The following is a 10,745-nucleotide window of genomic DNA, read 5'->3' as shown; positions in this document are numbered from 1 at the left end:
GCATACATTATCACACATTGGGATTCGTGCAGTACCTTGGTTTCCATTTGACCCTATTGGTGGATACCTCGCCTCTGTGTCAGCTTTCATTATTGGTTGGTTCAGAGGGTTTCTGCCGTGCGCTAGCCACATCTTGTGTACGCCGGAAACGTACTTCGGTTGGGTTACTACATCTTTTTCGTCCGATTCCTTCCACATTATTGGCCTATGGGTTACACTCGCGCTAGATTGATGGAGGATGCCTTAATGCCTTCCTTCTAGCAGATCTTTCCCTATCGACTCCGACTCATTGCTCTAGGGCAAAGATCTAGAGTCCATTTGGCAGTACCTTGGGGTTTGCAGTCATTAGTGGCAGATTCCTCGCTATCGACAGTGGGAAACCATCATTGTCTCCTGATTGATAGATTCTTATAGGTGTTCGACTTCAGCTCATCTATTCACACTTGTTAGATTGTACTGGGTACCTTGACGCTCATTATCATTATCGGTGAGTAGTCTCGCATTTGTTAACGGTATACATCAATGACCGGTAATCAAACGATTTCTCACATGGTCGACTTCAGATCATTTATTCCCATGGTGTAGAAATGTACCACGGCGGTCGGTGAAGACCTCAGGTTGTATCAGCATTCATTGGTTCACTTGACAGTTGCTCCTGTTGCTGCTCGTTGATACCACTCCACCTTATATGTTGCAGTCAGTCATAGCGACATTCTATATGCTGGCACCTGAGTTTACAGTGTAGTACCATCCTATTCCATCATGTTCAGTTGGTACCTTATGGGATCAGTCTTTGATTTCAGTGATCCGTTGCATCTTTCAGCATCATTGACAGTTTTATATGTGATATTCAGACATGTACTTACTCATTATGATCAGATGATCCATTATGTATTTTACAGTCATTTATACTTGTATACTTAGTGGATCCGCTTGTACTTGATATGCGGACATGCTTTACTTTTCCTGAGCATGGGTATGCCCGCCTCAGACAGTGTTTCTTTCTGATCTCCTTTCGGTGGCTTGGCAGGCTGAATTCTGGTGAAGTCCTCCTCGGTTTTTCGGCAGAGTTCTTTTCCTTGTACTTACTTAATATATTTCGGCCATCATGTTCCCCTTCTGACCTCATACATTAGGGGGCATCTGTTATAGCTCCAAATCTCACTCTTATGGTTTGTGATGCTGCACTTATGGCCTAGGGCAACCCCTCCTTCCAGACCTGGTCCAAAAATTTAAAAAACAGTGTTTTATTCCCTATACGCGACTTTGCCCTGTGTTAAACGCGTGTACACGCGGGTCTGTCATACCCAACCCGCGTGTATCTATTAAAACACTTAAAAAAATATAATTTCCTCTTTTTCGGGCGGTGATCGCGGGTTTACCTGCTGGATCACCTGTTAGTGCCCGTGGCCCAACTGTTCCCAACCAACTCCTAACTAAAAAACTACTTTGGAGAGGGTATAAAAAGACATCAAAGGGAAGGCCAAGGGGAGAGAGAAAGGAGAGCAAGATTATTATGCTGAGATTTTTCCCTTAGACCAGGTCTGAAGTCCTTGGTGCATTCTGCACTTCCCCCATTTTGCATAGGAAACCCTTGTTTCCATGTGTATTGGTGATCATTCATCCTTGACATCATCATTGAGTAAGACTTGGAAGGAGCTCTTGTTGGAGGCTGGAGGCTGGAACGAATCCGGGAGGAAGCTTGCTTGGAGCCTGCTGAAGGTGTTCAGGTGATATCTTTCCGATGTATGTACTTTATTTGCCTTTATATATAAAGAAACACGTCTTTGTTCCCGAATAATCTTTCTTTATGCTTATGAGATTCTTGTGTTGAATTCTTATGAAAGTGGTTACTTAAAGATTTTTTATAACTAACTTTATAGCATAAAGATGATTTATATATAAACTTCTATACATGTACTGTTGTGTTCTTTGATTTGTTTGTCTTGCAGGTCAAAGAAAGAAGAAGGGAACTCCAAGAAGGGTTTGCACCCTAACGGTCTTCTCGAACGTAGGACCTTAGGTATGTACCCTAAACATTAGAATTTGCTTAAAAGTAAAAAAGATGGCTGTGTGTGTGTGTTTCTTTGAATAAGCAATTTTCAGTCTGGTAGAGTCTTAGCCCAAAGGACCCTAGGGGTACTTTCCCTTCAACCACAAACGACATTAGAAACTTGTGGATCTCATTTATTATCTATTATTTTATTTTTAGACAAAAACTTATGCATAAAAAGAGTTCCTTTCGTTTTACAAGAAGACTTTTAGAGCACAAGTTCAAGTTATGATAAAGCGGATTATACTTTATGAGTTCCCATTTTAATTAGATTATAGTTTCAAAATTTATACAAAATTTAATTAGCATCAATTTATTTATAGTATATATTAGGAGCATCTTAATTTAAGCTGTGCATTAATACATTAAATTAATATATGTCATTTATTAATTTGTTTAATTAATTTATGTTTGTATATGTAATGAGAATTAATATAGAATAGTATCAACGTTATGTTTTATGGAGGGAGGGCCCACTCCAACCGAACATGACGTTGTGTAACCTTGGTAATTCTTTTTAATTTATTTTTGTGTAATTTAAATTCACAATTATTTATGCATGTAGAATTTAGAATTTATTTTATGTACTTATATAATTAATTATTGTGTTTATTTATTTCTACAATTTATTAGTCATGTAGGATGACCCTACATTTATTTATTTATTTCTAATTAGACATGTATCTTTACCCAGTTTGATTTCATTTACATTTCTTTTGAATAAATGTGCCTAATGTAATGACTGGATTTGTTAGCATGAGTAAACATAGTAGTAGTTTTGGCAAGGACTAGAATAAGTTAGCATGAGTAAACATAGTAGTAGTTTTGGCAAGGACTAGAATAAGTTATTTTCTTTCTTGTTTCATTCAGTGGGGATTATGGTACATTGTTAAAGGTTACAACATGGTGCTCCTATTATAACTAGAATATATTATTTTTATTTCCTACAATTCATGGTTTGTTTAGTTGAAGGATACAACACAAAGCTTTATGTGCCAACTAGAATAGATTAGTTTTCATTTCCTACAACTATTTCATAGATATCCTTTTAGCAAGCATAATTTCCTTTGTTGTAATTATTTAATTGATTTATTTTCGGCAAGTGTGAATTTCACTTCTTGTAATTAGTTAGATTTCCTTTCTTACAATTTGCTAGAATTTCCTTTCTTGCAAGTAGTTCATTTCCTTTCAACAAGTGTGTTTTTTTGTAGAAAATTTCTAAAGATTGTGAACTATCTATACTCTCCATGAAAAAATAATCATTGATACTACAACTACAAAACAAACCAATGAAAGTAGAAAGTGTGAACTTCATATACAGTGCATGATAACTTGCAAGTTTAATACCAAATCCATATTGACAACTAAATGCGCAGTTTTTCTAGCTATATTTTTGAGAAATTAGGAAGGTAATTAAAAATCCCATTGTATCATCCTTATCTAACTAAGTAGAATGTTCATAAAAATAACCTCAAATACAATTTTTTCTTCTCTTATTTTTTATCACCAACAAGAAATTATCATCAATAATAATAATTATAAAAAACACTAGCATCCCTTGTTGCATATGATGACAGATCAAATTTACAATTTCTTACATATTCATTTCCTAATTAACACATGCAAATCACTAATCGTTATACATAAGTTAAAATATTCATATGAACATCAATATGAAAGCAATGAATATCTTGATCCAATTAAATGAATAGGGTCTTATTGGGACACATGATTGACATTCTTTTGTACCTATTTTCCCTATATTTCCTACCATTTTGACTTTAAAACCATGTCTTGTCACTTCGTCAACCATTATTGACTAAAGTATGTTCCCTTTTGTATGTCATCCTTATTATCTAGTTTTGCTTATAATTTGACATAAAAGTTAACTACTTTAGGCTATTTTATTAATGAATTGATGAAGGGTTGTTTAGGTGGTGTGGCTTGTTGAGATGCTGTTAGAGGATGATATCTCCCCATTTCCACCTCACTAAAGATGGAATGAAGACTTTGCTGACACTGCTGATATAACACCAAGCTTATTTTGGATACTTTGTTATCCTATGATTAGCAACAAAGACCAACATAGGCAGATTATGGTCAGAGCCAGTTTGACCATTGAAAGAAGATATTCATGGGCATCACAGTTGAATTAGTTAAAATACTTAAGACTTCCAAGTGATAAATCATTGTAATTTAGAAAATTTGTTACAACTAAGTTTCAATTAAGAGCATTTGTTAAAAGATGGGCTTTGTATAATATTTATTTAGATCACATGAGAATCGAGAAATTCTCTTGATGATCCTACTTTTCAAAAATAGGAATGTAATATGAAATTATAAAAGAATGCACTCTCTGACCGTGAGGCCTGCATAGATAGAGATCAGAGGAGGGAGTAAAAACATTGTAATTTTGTACTGTAACCTTCATTAATGCAAAGATTTACCATTCATGGCTTCGTATCTCTTTCCTAATTAGCTTGTGTGTTGTGTAATTCACCAGCCCTTGCTAAGGAGGAAGGGCCCTCCTTCTTAGCTAGGAACGCTAGTTACAGACATATTTTGGTAGTATATTTATTTCCTCTCAGTTGCAATTTATGTGTTACTTGTTGTTAATGTTACAAATATTTCTCATGCAGTGAATGGTTGCATGATTGTAGCCTCTATTATTGTGTAATAACATAGGTCCTGGACTGGTCCCTTCATTAGGTGTGATGGTTATTTGATTACTGTTATAGTTCTTTGGTTTGTTTATTTAATTGAATGGGTGTTTCAATAATTGTTTGAGTGTTGAATGGTTTCTAGGCGTGCTTTTTCTTCTGAATAGGAGTGAATGCGTGACAGAGTGTGATTTATTCTACAATGTGTGTTTCTTTTCTTTCTGAAGTGTGAGAAAGGTTTGGAGTGTGACAACAAGTGTATTTTGAGTGTTGAGAGTGGCATTACAACGATTGGTTTTGAGCTTTGGTTAACACTAGTTTCCAATTGTTCCTGCATATATTTTGCATAATATCCTTGAAACAAAAAGCCTACCTAAACTGAAAATTTATGTGTGAGTTGGATCAATTACTCTAATTTAAAAGGACAACTTATCTGCCCAACATTTTGGCATCGTTTCCGGGGAAGCTATTAGAGGTGCATGTGTTTGACCATCTTGTTTACATGCATTGATTGAATGTGTGGTAGATGTATTCCTGGCTCTGAGGTTTTTATGGGTGATAAGATGAGAGGTAAGAACTTGTGCATCAATTCGACATACTGAAGTGGGATCAACCTCGTGAGGAGTCAGGGCACATAACATTTCATTGCATGAATAGTGAAGAATAAAAATATGGTGCCCCCAAAGAAACTAATCGTGCAAGTAGAAGAGGACACGAGAGAAAGAATAAGAATAAATATTTGGGAAGAGTAACTTATATACAAGAGATCATTTCAAAATCCGAAGAAAAATAATCTGCTCAAGGAGTAATGTCTAAGAATAAAATACCAAGTGAAACTTCCTAACAAAGGCTAGCATCCCGTGAGTCATCTACGTTAGCTGCACTTCCTACTTTTCAGGGTACAATTATTGAAGATCCAGATACATTTATATTTGTATTCGATGTCCTTTGTAGGAAATATGATTACACCACTGATGAATATAATTAAAATTTATCCCAACTACACTAAAGGGAGCAACAATGAAATGGTTTATGGGACTTGGTGAGGCATCCATTACCTCTTGGGATGGGATGAACAAGACCATTTTAGAAAAGTACTAGGACTACTGTCATTTTAGAGATTAGAGCCAAGAGCTATTCAAGGTAACTCAGACACCAGATGAAAACTTGGAAGAGTATGTTGAATGCCTTCAGTACAATCTACAGAGATCTTAGCGTAGTAGTCGAGACAAGGAAATAGTTAAAACAATTCTAATAAAAGGAATGTGGGATGACTTCCTTGACATGCTAAATCTTCTAGGGAAAGGAGATATATCCAAGGAATCTTATGATGAAATTGTTCAACTTTGTTGAAGGAGTTCCAAAGGATCAACAAGAAATATGACTATGACACATGATGCTTCTACCCGGATCTTAAAGTTAGCCAATAGTGGGGTAACATGAGCAGAAATTAGAAACTTGATGGAGAATTTCAAAAATAACATTATGATTTCAGTGTCCTTTGAAGTAGAACAAGATTTGGCTATATTCTTCTCTCTGTGTAGGAATAAACATCCTCTAAGGGAGTTCCCACTTAACAACTATAATATATGTGAGCTGGACCATTCTACAGAGAAGTGCCCCTCATTACCTGGATTGAAATAAATTTATAAGGAGACAAGGGAGGACACTAAAGAAACATATTTTATTGGCACTAAGAAGCCCTAGTAGCCTCAACCATCAGGTATGATGCAATAACCCTTCTCTTCTTTTAATTCTTGGTCTGCTATGTATATTCCTCAACAATTCCCAGGAAAATGCAATATCCGGTAGCTCCATGGTAGCCCCCTAATCCCCCTTCGGTTCAATACCCTACGCCCTAGTCTTAGTGACCTTATCCCTGATAGCCTCATCCATGGTGAGGGACTGTTCTCCTTAATCAAATGCCTATTTAGATTTTGATTCCATAATGAAAGCTATAACTTTCCTCCAATGTACCTATGAGTGGTCCTCCATTACATCCCTAAATCCTTGTACAACCTAACCCTAATCCCAATAATAAGGAAGTGCAACAAGTTGAAACACCAATTCTCCCTACCTATTGTATCTCACCTATGGAATGCAATGAAATAAAATTACAATCAGGAAGTGTAATAAACCCCGCTATTTCTCCCGTCATTATAGAAAATGAGGAAGAAAAATCATTAGGAGAATAAAACTTGATTCAAAGGTCTTTAGAAAAACAACTAGTTGTAGCAACTGATGTTACTACTAATGCTAGAACAATTGACAATATTCATGAAGTGTAATAGTTGGTGCTACTGCTAACACCATTGTAACAATCAATGATACCTATGATGTTTCTGTAACAACTAATGTTACCCCAGCTGTGAGACCTGTAACAACTGCTAGTAATGGGATTGCCCGTGGATTTCTTATCCTTTACATTTCTTGGATAGCTATGGTGTTGTGGGTTTTACTTTTGTTTTCTTGTTGGCTTTCTTGTGCCTTTGGCTATGGGTTGAGTTGCTAGTTCGTGGAAACCTTGGTTGGACAAACGCTCTGGAATCCTTGTAACAACTTGGGTTGAGTTACTAATCCTAGAATCCTTGGTTGGAAAAATGTTCTGGAAGACCTTGGTGGGTTGAGTTACTAGTCTTTGAAGCCCTGGTTAGACAAACACTTTGGAAGCCCAATGATAGTTATGGGTTGAGTTACTAGTCTTGGAAGCCCTAGTTGAAACAAATGCTCTAGAGCCCTGGAAAACTTGTGTAGAGACCAATTTGGTGATGGTTAGTGATGTCTGACCATGAGGTGGAATCATTGGTTGAGGTTTGAGGTGGTTTGGCCCATGGAATCCCTGGTTCAGTTTTGTTGGATTTGTTTCATGAGATCCCACATTCATGCTTGGAATATGGCATGGGGGTGACTGTCTGAAAGAAAGATTTAGTTTAGCCTAGTCTATGGTTGGGTGGTTGGTGGAATTCCAGACCTGGTTGCATTTTGCATATGTTAATAATTTCTTCTCTCCCCTTGTATTGATGGGTAAATATACTTGTTTATATGTGGATTTTATGGCTATTATATCCTTGTTATTTCTGTTCGTTATATGTTTATTGTGAATATGTATTATGACAGTTATGATATATGGATCTCATCATGTTTTGATTAGTATGTGAAGCAATAATGAATGAATGACCTAATAATTGATAATGTAGCTAATGTGAGAAGACATCAATCCTTCTTGATGATTCTCATATAAGTATGAGACCCCAATGCTCAAATTTGTTGTTGGAGCCTGTAGATTTCATATATGTGATATGTTTGACGAAATGACTGTCATGGTTTGGCTTGGTTAATTCAAGTCCTTGATCGAGTTTTGTGTTAGATGATTTTATCTTGTGTCATTTATTGTATTAGAAAGTCTGTCAAGTTCTAGGCAGTGGTTTGTAGATTAGCCCTCAAAAAGTGGCTTAAATATTGCAGTCTCTAGCACATAACTGGCTCAAAACGACTATAGTCTCTCCCTTGCATGCATTGCAGGAGTGGATGGAGGTTCCCAGCTGCATGCATGCCCATGTCATGGGAGTGAATGGGGGTTTAATTCATTGAATGACTAGGTTAACTCAGGGGTTGGGCACCTAGAGTGGTGGATTAGCTCCTTGGGGTCTTGTAGCACTTGAGGGAGGTTTGTAAAGTGTTGGTTCGTCAGTTCCACTTCCTTAACTACACTTAGGGAGTTAAATCATATCATAGTAACTCTTCGTCACATGTTTACCTTGGTGGACTAGTTAGCTTGGGTAAATATGGGAGGAGGTTGTTACAAAGTGGTATTAGACATGTCTCATTCTCTTTGGGTGATATCTCATGCATGCATACTGTATTTCTCATGCATGCATGTAGGTTGTATATGTGCTTGATGTGTATGCATGATGATGGTAATTGTTACAGTTGTATTGTCATGCAGGAGTTGATGATGTTTTTGTTGGGATGTGATTGTCATGAATGCATGTCAGTTGTATATGCATTTTCTATGCATGACAATGTCTATAGGTTGTTGTGGATGCATTGTTATGGTTATGGTTATGCATGTATATTAGTTTAGATATGAATTGTGAGGTCATTGTATGTATTTTAGGTCATCATGATGTTATTGGTATGTTATAATGTTGATGTGTTGGTTGAGATAGAGCAGGAGATGCCGACTATTAGAGCGAGGTTGCAGCAATAGAATTTGGGGGTAAGAGAAAATTGTCATATAGGTATTATATGTTTGACATGCAGGTATGTTAGTTAATGGATTGTTATATGCATTAGGGTTATATAAATGTTTGTCATTTTATTTTTGTTGTGGTTACATGCATGGTAGATGCTAGTGAATCGGTGTGGTCATATGCACATGTGTCGAATAGTCATGAATGATAGTAACTTGTTGTATATGCATTGTTGTTATTGTTTTATGTTAGTTAACTTGATGATTATGTTATATGTTAACTTTTTGATTGTTATATGATAGTTAACTTAATGATTATGTTATATGTTGTTGATGAGTATGTTATATATTAACTTGATGATTAGGTTTATTTCATTAAGATATTGATGTTGTGTGTATCATGTTTACCTAGATTGTTCTATGTAGACAATTATGGTTATGAAATTAAGGGAAATTGTTTATGAAATTATGAGGTGAACATGTTAGCTAGTTACTGTTATGGATATCATGATCTCATTTATGTTTGAGTTGATATGTTGTGAAGTTATATCATACTAATCTAGATTGATTGTGCAGATAAGATAGCCTCCCTTGAGATACATTGAGGTATGAGTTTTCTTATGTCACCTTTTGGGTGTTTGAGTGTTTGGTGTTTATTATGTTGTCTATCTATTGTTTGAATGTTTGAATAGTTGCATAATATGAGTATGTGTCTATAATATTGCATGAGGTAATGATCTTGTTTTAATATGGTTGCGTTGACACATTATGTGTTGAGACATCTAATATGTACCTTAGTGTAAGTAGGTAATAGTTGTAGCATTATGTATTATGATTGATGTATGCAATTTGATTGTTGATTATGACATGGTTGTTAGACTTGGTAGAGGTTGATTTCAAATTAATAGATATGTTGTCTTGATCCTTTAAACATGTGATCAACATATGTGAGCAGTTGCAGGGCAACATGCTTGGTATTAGCTTGACAAGGTAATAGTTGATGTGTTTATATAACTAACAGTTGGGTGATGTGACAATGCATAGTAAGACTCAATTGCTACAAGGAAAAGGTAAAAGAAAGGAATTGGGAAAGAATTCATCTGGCTATGTTTGGAAACCCTAATTCCAAACAAATGAGTGCTTTTCATATTGGAGTCTTCTTAACCTTGATTTTGTTTGACATTATCTGGATATGTGTTATATTCTTGAACATGTATTTGATAGGTATAACAACTAGTTTCCAGTTTTGGATGGATTCATCAAGGGAATTGGAGTCCCTTGAGAGATGGAATGAACGTGTTCAGTTACAAGGAAATGTGCTTGGCACAACAAGGTAAGGTAACTAGTATATTTTATGTTTATTTATGCACTAACAATTATGTGTTTATGGCAATATGATGCAGGAGATTACATGGCAAAGAGGCTTCCATGAAATTTTGAAGAAGGCTCAGGTTGAGATTTCCTTTGGAAGCACTGGGAACCATGGGGATTGAGCCATGGTGTTTGTTGTCAGTCTTGTGCTTGTGGTATTTTGTGATTTTTTTCACTTGACTTGCAACTTTGTATATGTATAGTGTATGGCTGTATCACTTTGTTTGTGGTGTTGTATTGTTATTGGTTTTCATGGTTTTCTTCTTGTTTGCATTTGTTCTTTCATTTTATGTTTTGAGGGTCTTGGGGAATTGGTTGGGAAATAGGAAAGTTAATGGAGCCCAGAGAGAGCTGAATGAAACCTAGCAGGTAATGTAAGACCCAAATGAAGCTCGGTGCATGAGTAAGGGAAGCTGAAGACAAAAGTATGACATTCAATTGGATTGGTTGGGTCCATTGGTGTAAATGG

This window comes from Pinus tabuliformis, chromosome 7 (genome assembly GCF_031772625.1).
Source record: "Pinus tabuliformis cultivar Carrire ecotype Pingquan chromosome 7, CPIR1, whole genome shotgun sequence".
Taxonomy (NCBI): Eukaryota; Viridiplantae; Streptophyta; class Pinopsida; order Pinales; family Pinaceae; genus Pinus; species Pinus tabuliformis.
Note: the sequence above shows the minus strand (reverse complement) of the source record.